This window comes from Loxodonta africana, chromosome 10, assembly GCF_030014295.1.
Source record: "Loxodonta africana isolate mLoxAfr1 chromosome 10, mLoxAfr1.hap2, whole genome shotgun sequence".
NCBI lineage: Eukaryota > Metazoa > Chordata > Mammalia > Proboscidea > Elephantidae > Loxodonta > Loxodonta africana.
In genome coordinates this window covers 20776321-20792120 of record NC_087351.1, presented here as the reverse complement: position 1 = coordinate 20792120, position 15800 = coordinate 20776321, and the positions used below count along the sequence as shown (strand labels likewise).

The 15800-nt window shown below is 37.3% G+C and overlaps 1 long non-coding RNA gene across 1 annotated transcript in view; it reads right to left on the bottom strand.

Annotated features, from left to right (window-relative positions):
• The window catches only part of LOC111753000 (uncharacterized), a 34935-nt gene extending 23171 nt beyond the window's left edge, over window positions 1–11764 (bottom strand). The window contains exon 1 of the long non-coding RNA XR_002787857.2: window positions 8745–11764. This is a non-coding gene — a long non-coding RNA (uncharacterized LOC111753000). The remainder of the gene's footprint in view (window positions 1–8744) is intronic.
• Between the last annotated feature and the right edge of the window lie 4036 nt (window positions 11765–15800).

Sequence of the window (15800 nt, the reverse complement as noted above, 5' to 3'; positions counted from 1 at the left end):
AACTTGAGATAGGAAAGATTTTTCTTAAATAGACACAGAAAGCACTAACCTTAAAGGACAAAAAAGAATAAATTGTACATCAAAAGACACCGTGAAGAGAGTATTGTAAATACATATCTGACAAAGGGCTTACCTCTCAAATGTTAGAACTCTTAAAAATCAATTTAAAATATGACGGACAATCTTATAAGAAAATGTGCAAGAGACTTGAACAGGCATTTCACAAAAGAAGATGTCTGAGTAGCCAGAAAACATATATAATCAGAAAACTGCAAGTTAAAACCACTATGCACTCACTAGGGTAGCAAATATGGAAAAGACTGACAATACTAGTGTTGGTGAAGCTATGGAGCAACTGGAACACTAATAAACTGCTGGTAGGAGTGTCAGTTGTTTTAACCACTTTGGAAAACCTGAAGTTCTACTCAATAAAAATGCATACATATTTGCACTGAAGAGATGTGCAGTAATGTTCATATCAGCATTATTTATAGTCATAAAACAGCCCAAATGTCCACTATAGTAAAATGGATAAAAAAAATGTGGTATAGTTTTTGCAATGGAATACACTTAAAAAAAAAATAAAACAAAAATTGCCCCAGAAATACTTAGGTATAAATCTAACAAAAATATATACAAGACCTAAATGAAGCAAATTACAAAACTCTGATGAAAGAAATCAAAGAAGTTCTAAATAAATGGAGAGATATTCCATGTTCATGAATAGGAAGGCTTAATATTATTAATAAGTCAATTCTTCCCAACTTCATCTATAGATTCAACACCATCCCAATCAAAATCCTAGCAAGTTATTTTTTTGGATATCAACAAACTGATTCTAGAGTTTATATGGAAAGGCAAAAGACCTAGGATAGCCAACACAATACCGAAGAACAGATTTGGTGGAATGACACTACATGACTTCAAGACCTACTATAAAGCTACAGTCATCGAGATAGAGTGATATTGGTGAAGGAACAGGAGAATAGATCAGTGGAACAAAAACAAAGAGCCCCAAAATAAAAAAAAACCCAAAATAGGCCCACACAATTATAGTCCACTGATCTTTTACAAAGTAACAAAGGCAGTTTAATGAAGAAAGGACAGTCTTTTCATCAAATGGTGCTGGAACAACTAAATAATATGCAGGGCTGTGGGGAAAGGGCATATGGGAGCTATGTACTTTCTCCACAATTTTTCCGTAAACTTAAAACTGCACTAAAAAAATAAAGTCTAAGAAAAAAAAGCAAAAGCTAAAACCAAGCTACTCATACAACATGGACGAAGTTTATCACTGTAATGCTGAGTGAAAGAAGCCAGACACGAAAGAATTTGAAGAAATAAATCCAAATATTTTCATCTAGAGAGAGTTCAAAAACAAGCAAAACTAATCACCTGTGGTATTAATCGTGAGAATAGTGGTTACCTTCAGGAAAGTAAAGGCTATTGATTGGGAAGGTCACAAGGCAAAGGGGAAGGAAGACTTCTGTTGTCCTCTACTGTTTTATTTCTTGACCTGGGTAGTAGTACACAGGTGTGAACATTTTGTGAAAATCCATCAAGCTATACATTTGATTCTTGTTCTTTTCTGTATGTGCAGCATACTTCAGTAAAAAGTTAAAAAATAATTATATGGATTCCCTAACACAGATCCTCCCAATATTATTTTATTTATCAAAATGTGACTCTGGACAGACATATTTTTTCGTGCTTATCAACTTGCTCATACCTGTATTTCCTCTCATCCTCCTTTCCACATGACTGTATTTCTCTTTTTCTTTGTAGTTATAGCATATCACGTAGATAGCATCTAAGAGTAGTTTCTGGTGGGAGTTTTAATCTGAGTATTCATGTCTTTTTAAAATTCAGGGTAATTTTCCTCTACTTTCAAAAATTATTTCTCCTTACTTGCTATTTCTGTTCTCTTTATTTGAAAGTGGGACCTCCTAGATCTTTCTTACATGCCTCTTAGCTTTTCTCCGTATCTTCTGTAACTGTTCGTTCTATATTCTGGGATATATCTTTGACTACTTGGAAATTACCAGATCACCAGCTTGGTCTTGTGTTTTGAACTGTACTACATGCCTCTGAACATACTGTAAGACTCAGGCTATATCTACTTGATTGCAGGAATCCAAAAGAAGAAAGGAAAAAAAAATCTGAAAAGTCACATCAGTTTCCATAATTAACTTATCAATGTCTTTGGAAGCATCTAGACTGTTCCCAAATTTTTTGTTTTGTTTTCATTATAATATTTTATATTATTTCAACAAAATAATGAAGACAATGCTCAGGAATGAGTTTCAGAAGGATTTTAAATCCTTACTCCTCAAATCGTATACAGTGGAGACATAAAATTAGACTGTAAAAAGATAAGGCCAAGTTGTGAATACAGCCTGTTTTTTTCCACCCTAAAGTTCTACTTAAGGATGATGTTAGGAAGGTGTGATAGGCTTTTGACCTGTCATTTTCCTGTGAATGCCTTTGAATTAGCTTTCTTATAGAGAATTTGGGTTTTATGTCTGACTTAAAAATTCTTTTTGGTCTTATTTCAGTGAACATATTTTTGGGACAACAGCCAAAAAATGTGTCACTTGGGGAAGTACGGGGAAACATTTTGTTTCCTTTGGATATTTTTGTTTACAGGGTGAACATGGGATGACATCAAGCCTCCAGATCTGAACAGTAGAGGTGACTTTGTCAGCCTTGCTTTGTTCCCAAAGTCGGTAGCTTTCCAAAACTGTACAGTTGCCAGCTGACCTCTGTAGTTACTGTCACATTTAGACACGGTAACAAAAGCCTATTGTTCACCTTAAGCCGTATCATTTTTTTCTTTATGTATTGTTTGCCCAAGGTGAATCTATTTTTAAGTAAGGACTAATGTTCTAAAGTCATTCCATCACTGAACTGCTTTAAAAATACTAAGTCATTATTTTTATAGTCACTAACTAAAAGCTAAATGAAGCACCAGAATCATCCAGTATTTGCTGAGCTTTGACACTGAGAAACCATTGATATTAGAATTCCATTGGAAGTAATTTACTGTACATCTGACAAATTTCTAGACTTAAATGTGTAACGTCTAACTTAAAATTTTGTGACTAAGTAGCTTGAGAAAAGTACCTATATTTTTACATAATCCTTCAGGAAGGTTGATTCAGGAGTCTTAAGTCAGTGTTTTGTTAGAGAAATACAATATTTTGAATAACTTTAGACTGAGCATACACTTTCTAGTTTAACTCTATATTTCCTCATAGTAAACATCAAAATTTACCATCTTATACTTGGACCATTTGGCTCTTAGTTATCTGCCTGACCAAACATTTTTATGGTCCCTCCCAGCTATAATGTTTTGATGCTATGACTTCAGACACGCAGAACCCAAAAATATGTAGGTTAGGTCAATCTTCTTCCTCCTATTCCTGCTCTCTCTCTCTCACACACACACACACACCCTTATTTTGGTTAATTATGTGTATTTTCCCCACCAGACTCTAAATTCTGTGAACACAGAAAATAAGTCTATTTTATTCTCTGTAGTAAACCCCAAATCCAGCACAGTTTTTCATTTGCAGAATGAATGTTACGGAAAAAAGGAACCCAAGGATGTAGCTGGCCTAAAAGTAAGAAAAGGCGCACTTATGATTTCTTCTGGCTAGAATATTCTCCCAAATACCAGCATACCTCACTCCCTCAAGCACTGTCTGTCACTCTCTTAGGTCTTTACTCAACTCTCACCTTCTCAGTAAGGCCTTCCGGGTTGCCCTACCTATGATGGCCACACTCTCACTCTAACACTGCTTCTACTGAGTCCCTGTCTTCACTGTCTGTAATGGATTGAACTGTGTTCCCCCAAAATATGTATCAATTTGGCTGGGCCGTGATTCCCAGTATTGTCTGGTTGTCCTCCATTTTGTGATTGTAATTTTATGTTGAGAGGATTTAGGTGGGATTGCAACACCACCCTTATTCAGGTCACCTCCCTGATCCAATGTAAAGGGAGTTTCCCTGGGGTATGGCCTGCACCACTTTTTATCTCTCAAAAGATAAAAGGAAAGGGAAACAAGCAGAGAGATGGGGGCCTCATACCACCAAGAAAGCAGCACCCAGAGCAGAGCACGTCCTTTGGAGCCAGGGTCCTGTGCCTGAGAAGGTCCTCGACCAGGGGAAGTTTGAGGACAAGGAATCTTCCCCCAGAGCAGACAGAGAGAAAAAGCCTTCCCCTGGAACTGACACTCTGAATTTGGACACTTTTAGCCTACTTTACTGGGAGGAAATAAATTTCTCTTTGTTAAAGCCATCCACTTGTGGTATTTCTGTTATAGCAGCACTAGATGACTAAGACACTGTCCCTTTAGTACTCATCCCTACCTAACGTAGGGTATTTTTTACTGTTTCAGCTGTGCTTATTCTCTGTGTTCTTTGGCTAGAATTTAAGTCCTTGGTGGGGTGGAAGGGAGGGGTAAAGATTCTGGCACGCCGCAGATACTCAACGTATTCGTCAGGGAAGATAGATGAAATCCAACTCTTAAAACGTCTTTTAAAACTAGTGTTACAAAATAATGGCTAAAAAATTAAACTAAAGAAGAATCCTCATAGATCACAAGTCTTAAAATTGATATATATTTTTTTTTCTATGAGTTATTCCAGATAGGTAGGAATATAATGCTATTAGTCCAAGCAAAACCAAACCCGTTCCTGTGGAGCTGCTTCTGACTCATGGCGACCCCATGTGTTTTGGAGCAGAACTGCACTCCCTACGGTTTTCAAAGGCTGTGATTTTACCCAAGTAGACGGCCGGGGCTTTCTTCTGTGGTGTCACTGCGTGGATTTAAACCACCAACTTCTTGGTTAGCAGCCAAGAGCAAACTGTTGGCACCACCCAGGGATGTCAGTAGAAGGTATTAGAAGGTATAAACGGATGGTTTGAGGAGCACATAAGCATGGTAAACATGGTACAAGATGATTACAATGAACATTCGCTCTTACTAACCTTTAAAATGCATTGATTTCTAAGATTATAATGCACAGATGCAATCCGGTAATGTCTGTTTTTCCACAGACTATAGGGTAATGAAGTTGTGAAGGACGAGAAGGGTGTCAGCTTTCAATAAATTATTAACAGATACTGCATTCTCCATGAACTATTTGCAGTAAGAAGCAACTTAGTCTTAATTGTAATACTACCTAAGCTCGGTTGTGAAAGTAGATTTCTAAACTCCTGTGGCAAAATGTGTCTTCTTTGGGCATTATTAAATCAATTAACCTTGCGAGGGGAAGGTTAAAAGGACTTCTGTCGGCTACATTCTCAGCATTAAAAAGAACAGGCGGAAGCTTGGGGGAACTGCTGGGAGGACGCAAGAAAAGGCTTATACTAGCAGATGAGCAGTTCTGTTCTTGCTAAAATTTGGCAAAGACACACACTGTGGTTTCTTCAGATGACAACATCATAATTCATTTAGCTCTCCCCTACCTTTGCACAAAAAGGCCAGAACCCCACAGGAAATGTGAGCACTGACATTTTCTACCCAGGATCAAAAACTGACTCTTTGGCCAGAAATTGAAAACAATACAGCTAAAACAGTAAATACACAGCAATGTGTTGAAAGAAATAGGCTGCTGGGCTGGCCAGTGACACAATTCATCATTTCTATTTTAACTTCTGTTGGATGGAAAGGTAAAACAAACAAACAAACAAACAAACAAAAAAACCGTGTTTGGATTGGCAGACTTCCATGCAAATATAATGAAAACCAAGTAAATGTGAAAGAATCCCTTTGCATTAATTTACAGATTATGGCCCAAAGATTTACGTTAAACTCTGCCTTTAACGCCAAGTTTGATTATACTTTTCTGCTGATTTCCAGGCAGTTAAAAGCTAGCTTAAGGGCCATCTAGAAGGCATGATTTCTTTGCTTTCTACAAAATGCTAAAGCTTCTTTATCATTCTGTATTCAGTCATGAACTCAGCTGCACAAGCCAAACGTAAAGATTTTATGGGCCAATCCATCATGCGGATTCGTGAACAAGAATACAAGTCTACTCATGCAGACACTAAGGGTGATTTCCATTTTTATGAATGAAAAAGAACCTTGCATAAACATTCTTTATTTAAAGTTTTAAATGAAGAAAGATGCATAACAAAATGGGAGCATTTTGTTTTATATGTCAATATCTCGTAAGAGGGGCAAAGTAAGGAATCTGGCTCACAGGATTCCCAAGACAGCACTATCTCCTTTGCATTAAGTACATAAATGAGATTTATGGCCACTGACCTAATCTTAGATGCCAAAATGTACAGCAGGAACAGCTTTCTGGAAAACTTAATTTAAAATTATGGTGTTAACAAAAGCACTTTCAGGAACTTGCAACATACGCAGCACACATACACACATGTATCTAAGAGAACCAACTATAGAAAGCAGCCATGGCCATCTGCATAAAGCTTTAGAATAGATTTCAGAGGTAATTCAAGTTTACAAGTTTTTCTTTTTCTCCTTACCACCTTGATGTTTGTGAATTTCCAAATAAGTGTGTATCACTGGACAGTCAATTTTAAATCACAGGTAACCACTAAAGGTCATTTTAATACTGAATATGGAGCCCTGGCGGCAGAGTGGTTAAGAGCTACAGTTGCTAATGGAAGAAAGGTCAGCAGTTTGAATCCACCAGGTACTCCTTGGAAACCCAGTGAGGCAGTTCTACTCAATTCTATAGGATTACCATGAGTCTGAATCGACTGGAGGGCATTTTTTTTTTTTTTTGTATTTTTTTAAACAGGTTTGCATTTTGAGGAGGTTTAGAATAAATAGAAATATATAAACCTATTTTAATCACTTTTTCTGAATTTTAAGGGTAGTTTCCTTACTAAAATAGTAACTAAATTAGCATCTTGGAGAGAAGAAAATGCTTGAGTGGCTGCATGTATAACACTCTTCACTGAATGAGAGAAAGTTGGCCGTAATGTCACAAATCCACTGGTAACCACTTAGAGATTTTCCTGAACACACTGGTTTTTGACCCGGAACAGAAAAATCACAAAAAGAAAAAGAAAACAGTAAATGAAACTTATAATGACAGTTGTCAAATCAACACTTTCCTAATGTAGTCCCATAAAACGGAATTCCTGGAAAAAACAACATCCTATAGGATAAAAGGTCAAGTTAAGGAAACACATTCCTTCCCTTATCACTGGATTTTAACAAGAGAGCTATCCACAGTCAGAAAAGGTAAACCTATAGCACCAAATGTTTTTCAAATTATTCAAAAGTTTTTACTTTGAAATATAGAGTTGAAGAACTAAAATGTACATTTCAGGTATGCATAAATATATTATCTGCCTGATACAGATGTTTCAGGCTACAGTATAACATGTACACAGGGCTAAGCAGATTTTTAAGGGAGCCACTGAACAGCCAAAATTAAAATGCGGGACTCAAAAGAACGCTGAGTTCTGTCAGTTATCTGAGGTTTCCTTTCTAAATTCCTATCTTAGTTTGGGTTGTCCCAAAAGAGAATCTAAGATACGAACTTGGATGTAGGTAATTTATTTGGGAGGTGTTTCAGAATTGTTCACCTGAAGGGTGTCAGGCTACAGCATTTATTCACGATATCTTGTTTCCCATGACTTGAAGGTTGCTGTGAGTAGCAGTAGCTACCTCACCCTTCCAGGCTTCCTGGGCACAAGGGCTGAGTCAGTTTCCTTGGCTTCAGGGGAAGTCCTCAGGCAAAGGATGAAGAAATGTACAGCCGGAGCTTACGGTAGAACACTGTCAGAGTACCCAGAAGCGTTCTCCACCGCCATGGCTGGGGTCAGAGGTAGGCCATCGGGTGGCGACAAGGGCACCAAAAGCCTGTCAGCTCACAGCATGGAGATCAGTAAAATTCTTCATAAATCTGAAGTTTTTGTGTCCTAAAACACAGTTTTATTCCTAAATTAAAAAAAATCAATCTGAAAATAATCTTATAAAATAATTTATAAAAACAGTTCATGTGTCCATATAACCAACCCTATTTCTTTCCAAATTAACAGTTGTTGTATTTGTGAATGTGTGTGCTTTCAGAAGAAATTAAGTTTACAACCATGCAAAAGTACAAATTAGAGGTTTAAACAAACAGGGAAGGAGTCAATGATGTTAAAAGAAAGAAAAAGTGTCACTTAAATATATTTATGACAACTAATTTTCACATCCTATCTACGCTAAAAATGATTTAGATGAAAAGAATGTAATTTGATCAATTTTATTCTTTTCTTAAATCCCAGTAAAGAACAATCTGGTTTGGATTAATTTTACATTTTTAAACTGGTTGTTTCAGCATCATGAACACACTGTCTTACTTGTACTTTTTTTAAAAGGTCATATATCATCGTGGTTAAAATTACTCAGGTCTTGGGGTCAGACACTTATATATGAATTCCCATTCAACAACTTACCAGCTGTGCCATTTACCAACTGTGCCTCAGTTTCCTTATTTGCAAAATGGTGACAACGACAGTATTTTGTAACATATTCAGTAACTGGTAATTTAGGATTAAATTACATATTACATATGAAGCACTCAGAAAAGTGTGCACTTCATAAGAACTTCTCATAATATTAGTCATTATTATTATTAATATTCTACATAAATTAGGAGATAAAAACTCATAATAAGCTTGTAATCATACGTGCATTCACATACAATTGTACTACAAGGCAATAAAGGAGATAAAGAGAATATAACTGAGTAACATATAAACTCACCGTTTTGTACAGTGGGATTCAATGATTTCCAGATGGGAGCTGGGTTTTCATTCTGGTCATCTTCCTCTGTTAGAGTGGGGAGGTGATCTCATTACAGTTCACCTCACATGAGCAGTTCTCCATAAACAGCTTGTCTGAAGGTGCCACATGCTAAGGAAAAAGATACTATAGTGATCAGAATAATAAATGATGAAACAGAAAGCTGAAAAAAGAAAATGAAATTGGATGGGCTAGTGCGATTTACATTTACTCAAGATAGAACACAAAGGAAATGTGAGAAGTTCATCCACTAATCCCATTGCCACTGAGTTGAGTCTGACTCATAGTGACCCTACGGTACAGAGTAGAACTGCCCCATAGGGTTTCCAAGGAGCAGCTGATGGATTCGAACTGCCAACCTTTTGGTTAGCAGTCGAGCACTTAATCACTGTGCCACCTAGGGCTCCCATCCATTAATAAAACAACAACAAAAAACCCATTGCTGTAGAATCTATTCCAGCTCATATTGACCCTGTAGGACAGAGTAGAAAACCCAAACCCTTTGCCATTGAGTCGCTTCTGACTCAGAGTGACCCTAAAGAGTAAAACTGCATTAATAGGAACATGCAATATCTGGGAATGGCAAACCAGTTGACGTGGTGACACTATGTGGTCAATGACCAATGTGAGATAATAACAGTTTGACTGCAATCGTACAAATATGTGGTGCATTGCAATCATACAAGGAGCAGAAGCATTATACTACAGTAGCACAGAGTTAGGTTGTGAATTGCTTAAAGAAAAGGGAGAAATACCATATAGGTAATAAAGGCAAAAGAGACACAGTAAAAAAGCATCAGGTAAAAAAATTTCCAGCAGGAAGAAAGGTTGACTATGCAGGCGCAGGCCACCATTAGAAATTCAGAAGTTAGCACCATTAAAAATGAGTCCAATTAAATCAATAAATTTATGCATAAATAACACTTTTCAAAGTAGGGCAAAGTAATATAAACAAAGAAACTTAAAGCACTGGACATACCTGTGAAAAATGAAATTTATGCTCAATCTGGGTTAAATTTGCCAATGCATATTGGTACAACGGATCTAAAATACTACAGGGATTTAGCGGACACTAAACTGGCACTGGAGCAATGGCTGCTAACCAAAAAGTCAGCAGTTCGAATCCACTAGCTGCTCCTTGGAAATACTATGGAGCAGTCCTATTGTCCTATGGGGTTGCTATGAATTGGAATCGACTCGACAACAATTGGTTTGTTTTTTTTGTTTTGGTAAACTGGCACTGGCTATCCATTTTTAATTCCTAAAAAGTCCTCTAATTTTGTATTTAAAAGTAGAATAGGGAAGGGTACTTACTCGACATTCTGCTAATTTCTGCTATACAAGAAGCATCATTTTTAAAGATGAAAAACTGTCTAAAGTTACCTAAACAACAACATCCATCAATCGGTTCCAACAGACTCATGAATTTCTAATAAAGTTTGATTTAACTTAGGTAGATACACATCTTGCAGGTACATATGTATATTGTTGTTGTTGTGAGGTGCTGGGGACTTGGCTTCAATTCGTAGTGACCATATATACAACAGAAGGAAACACTGCCTGGTCCTGCAGTGTCCTCACAATCCTTGTTATGTTTAAGCCCACTCATTGAGGGTCTTCCTCTTTTTCACTGACCCTCTACTTTATCCAGCATGATGTCCTTCTCCAGGGACTGGTCCCTCCTTATAACATGTCCGAAGTAAGTGAGATGAAGTCTCATTATTCTTGTTTCTAAGAAGCATTCTGACTGTACTTCTTCCAAGATAGGTATGTTTGTTCTTCTGGCAGTCCATGGTATATTCAATATTCTTCACCAACACCACAATTCAAATACATCAATTTTTCTTCATTCTTACTTATTCACTGTCCAGCTTTCATGCACATATGAGGCGATTGAAGATATACCATGGCTTGGGTCAGGTGCACTTTAGTTCTCAAAGTGACATCTTTGCTTTTTAACACTTTAAAGAGTTCTTTTACAGCAGCTCTGCCCAATGCAATACGTCCTTTGATTTTTTAACTGCTGCTTCCATGGGTGTTGATTGCGGATCCAAGTAAAACGAAATCCTTGACAACGTCAATCTTTGATCTGTTTATCATGATGTTGCTTATTGGTCCAGTTGTGAAGATTTTGGTTTTCTTTAGGTTGAGGTATAATCTATGCTGGGAGCCCTGGTGGTGCGGTGGTTAAGAGCTTGACTGCTACCCAAAAGGTCAGCAGTTCAAATCCACCAGCTACTCCTTGGAAAGTCTATGGGGTGATTCTCCTCTGTTTGCAGGGTCACTATGAGTCGGAATCAACTTGAAAGCAGTGGTTTTTTTTTTTGTTGTTATTGTTGTTAATCCATACTGAGGGCTGTAATATTTGATTTTTATCAGGAGGTGCTTCAAGTCCTCTTTGCTTTCAGCAAGCAAGGTTGTATCATCTGCATACCGCAGGTTCTTAATGAGATTTCCTCCAATCCTGATGCCACATTCTTCTTCATATAGTCCAGCTTCTTGGATTATTTGCTCAGCATACAGATTGAATATGTATGGTGAAAGGACACAACCCTGATACACACCTTTCCTGACTTTAAATCATGCAGTATCCCCTTGGTCTGTTCCAACAATTGCCTCTTGGTCTATGTACAGGTTCCTCATGAGCAAAATTAAGTGTTCTGGAACTCCCATTCTTTGCAATGGTATCCACAATTTGTTATGATCCACACAGTTGAATGCCTTTGCATAGTCAATAATACGGGTAAACAGTATATTAGTGTAAAACCAAAACCAAATGCACTGCCATCGAGTTGATTCCGGTTCACAGCGACCCTATACGACAGAGTAGAACTGCCCCCCATAGAGTTTCCAAGTAGTGCCTGGTGGATTCGAATTGTCGACCTTTTGGTTAGCAACCATAGCACTTAACCACTGTGTCACCAGGGCTTCTGTATATTATAGTAGTTAAATAAAATACATTTTTTCTTTAGATTTTCAAAGTGGAATTTGTGTTTTTTTCAACAGGGTTTTTATATCAAAACTTAGTGCTTCTTATATCTGGGGTCTTAAAAGCCTGTGAGTGGCCACCTGGGTTACTCCACTGGTCTCAAGCCTTTGGGAGCAAGGAAGAATGAAGAAAACTAAAGACATAAGGGAAAGATTCTTCCAAAGGACTAATGGATCACATCTACCACAGCCTCCACCATACTGAGTCCAGTACAACTAGATGGTTCCTGGCTACCACCACTGACTGCTCTGATAGGGATGATAATAGAGGGTCCTGGACAGAGCTGGAGAAAAATGTAGAACAAAATTCTAACTCAAAAAGAAAGACTAGACTTGCTGGCCTGACAGAGACTGGAGAAACCCTGAGAGTATGGCCCCTGGACACTCTTTCAGCTCAGTAATGAGGCCACTCCTGAGGTTCGCTCTTTAGTCAAAGATTGAACTGGCCCACAGAACAAAACAAGACTAAAGGGGTGCACCAGCCCTGGGGCAGGCACTGGAAGGCAGGAGGGAACAGGAAAGCTGGTAATAGTGAACCCAGGGTTGAAAAGGGAGAGTGTTGACATGTTGGGGGGTTGTTAACCAATGTCATAGAACTATGTGTGTAGTAACTATTTGATGAGAAACTAGTTTGTTCTGTAAACCTTCATCTAAAGCTCAATTAAAAAAAAACTTAGTGCTTCTTAAAATATTGGTTTTGAATGCTTTTCTGTACAAGTAACCAATGAATTAGAGATTTATAAAAAGTCAAAGATGATTAATTCATGCTGCCAGGTCTGTTTTAGTCAATAATCCTAAATGAAGGTTCAGTAATTTATGGCTTGTTGTTGTTTGTTAGTTAACATTGAATTGATTCTGACTCATGGCAATCCCACGTGTGCAGGGCAGAAATGCTGTGTAGTTTTCAAAGCTGTGGCCTTTTGGGAGCGGATCACCAGACCTGTGTTCTGTGGCGCTTCTGGGTGACTCAAACCAACCTTCCAACTAGTAGTCGAGTGCTTAAACATTTGCGCCACCCAGGGACTCCATATAACATCTTTATCACATCTAAAAAGATAATTCCTTAATATCATCAACTATTTCGCCAATATTCACATTAAAATGTAATGAAAAACAAGAAAACGTAAGATACCATTCTGAGCAAATAGTTCAACAAATGGCCTAAGCAAAATCTGCACCTAATCTGTTTATGTGGCTTAATTTAAAAAATTAAGTAAATGTTATTTTCATCCGAATTACTATCAAATCAAAGCTCTTAAGTATCCACTGTTATTTAATTTAAAATCTCCATTAAACACGGAAGATGCAGTACCCACTAATGAGTAATGGGCAGTGTGTGCCCTTGGCGAGTTAGCCCCCTGGCTTTCGGTATTTACACGTGCACACAAGCTAAAAAGGGTGATATTACTTCTATGCACACCACGTAGAAGCCCATGACGTCTTCCAGTTACACGGCTGCCTCATTATACACTGACTCATCTTCCAGTAACTGCTTTAGCTATCGAAAGAATGAACAGATAGGACTCTAGTCTATTGTAAAGATAACTTTTAAATATATCATTCCTTTTCTGAGAAATTTAAAGGGTGGGAGAATCAATTCAACTTCATTTTACTAATACTTATTGGACGCCTACTAAATGCTAGGCCCTGTGATGTTTTAACAGTCAAGAAGAGAGAAATGATCTCCCTTCTGATTGAGTTATAATCTAATCTAGTAGGAAAACTGTGAAAATGTGCCAAAGCAATGCCCAAATAAATCTAATTCTAAAATCAGGAAATGTTACATATAAAACAAAATTTGTCTAATATGTTTTACATGTGGAAAAATATGACTTTACTAGGAGAAAAAATGAGGAGAGGATGGAAACTGCATAGAGGAGGCCACTCAACTAACGTTAGTGACACTAAACCGACCAAAGACATATGTAACTTTTCCCTGGATAAGGGGACTCTTCATGTTTCGTAACAGCTAGCTGTGTTTAAGGCAGGTAAAACAACTTGTAATTAAAGATGAAGTAGTCAATTAAGATATGTTTGAAACATCAAGTCTATGTTTTACCATAAGACGGCTTTCTATTTCAGAAGTTTATGATTACCACTGATGATAAAGAGAAGCCAGACTGGAAAGAAAAAAGGATTGGAAGAACATACACTAAGTTCAAAGAGGAAATGTAAACTGCCGATCCTAAATCCATTGAAAAAATGTTCTCTGCTTTTAGAAAAATGTTTGTTCCAAGCTGAAAGCTCCATTTTATGCAATGGAACTGACCCTTGGCTTATAATTAGGCTTCGGTCAAAAGTCTAAACCAGAAATTCAAAATATACAGAAAATACTTGACCTGAATAAGAAAAGAAAGTCTCCAGTTAAGTGAAAGCTAAATGTTTGAAGTTTCTCGGGAAAGACTCAATTACCACCCCCCCATTCTTTTAGGAAACATAATTCAGGAGAGAGTTAAAAGGAAGTTATAAAAATGCTAGATTCCTTTATATTATCTCATTAGACAGCTTTGTAGGCAAACAAAGGACCTAATGATAAATATCAAATTGAATCAACAAAAAGAATCAATTAGAAAGTATATAATACAATACACTGTATAACATTCCTATACATGTGGATCGGGGCCTAAATTACAAACAAAATAAAAAGCTGTTCTGAACTTGATTCAATTACAAGGAAGATGGAAAATTATTTATTTATACATGATGTCATAGTGCGGGAACATGAAAAAATACAAGCAGATGAATTTCTCTAACCTATATTTTATTTCAAACTGAATCTGAACTATTTTTGGTCCTAATCCAGTTGAATTACTTTTAAAACAGCACCGTATCTTATTTCTAAAGTGATTTTTAACCTTTTGTCTTTATTAAAACTATTAGAAAAGAGTAATTTTTGAAAGGAAAATGTTTTTGTACGGTTGACTTGGTCAATGGCCCATTCGCTTAAACACACACAAGCATCAATAGAGATTATCAAGTATGCTGCTGCAAAACATCGGATTAGAGCAGAATTGCCTCCCAAGGTAGAACCCTCGGTGTAACGCAGTGTCCCACCTACTGCTAACACCCACTGTTAAAACATTATCCCTCCAATGACAATTCATAAAGGTTCTACGTTTAGCTAATTTCTAATTTTGAGACTCATTTTTTGCATTGTTTACATTAATTAATTGCATTGTTTGCATTAATTTTTCTTCAGACTTTTACCCCCTTCTCTTCTGTCCACTACTTTACTGCTACTTCAACTCCTCATTCCACTATATTGAAAAGACCCTGCCTCATAATAAAAGCATTGCATTGAAAAACAAACATCCTTCTGCTTAATCACAAAACTCCTGTATTTGCCCTAGGAATATATCCTGGAGAAATAAGTGCCGTCACACGAGTAGACATATGCTCACCCATGTTCACTGCAGCATTATTAACAATGGCAAAAAGATGGAAACAATTGAAGTGTCCATCAACAGATGAATGGACAAATTATGGTACATACATACAATGGACTACTCTGCAATGATAAAGAATGGTGATGAACCCACAAAACGTCTCACAACATGGATGAATCCGGAGGGCATTCTGCTGAGTGAAATAAGTCAATCCCAAAAGGACAAATATTATATGAGACCACTATTATAAAATTCAAAAAAAGGTTTATACACAGAAAAAAACAATTTTTGGTGGTTACAAGGACGGGGAGGGGTCGGGAGGTGAAAATACTAACTAGATAGTAGACAAGGTTAACTTTGGTGAAAGGAACGACAACACACGATATAGGGGAAGTCAGCACAACTTGACCAAGGCAAAGTCATAGAAGCTTCCTAGACACATTCAAACACCTTGAGGGACTGAGTTACTGGGTCTGAGGGCTGGGGACCATGGTCTTGGGGAACATCTAGGTCAACTGGTGTAACAGCTCATAAAGAAAATGTTCTACATCCTAATTTGGGGTCTTAAAAGTTTGTGAGCGATCATCTAAAATACATCTACTGGTCCCATCACATTTGAAGGAAAGGAGAATGAAGAAAACCA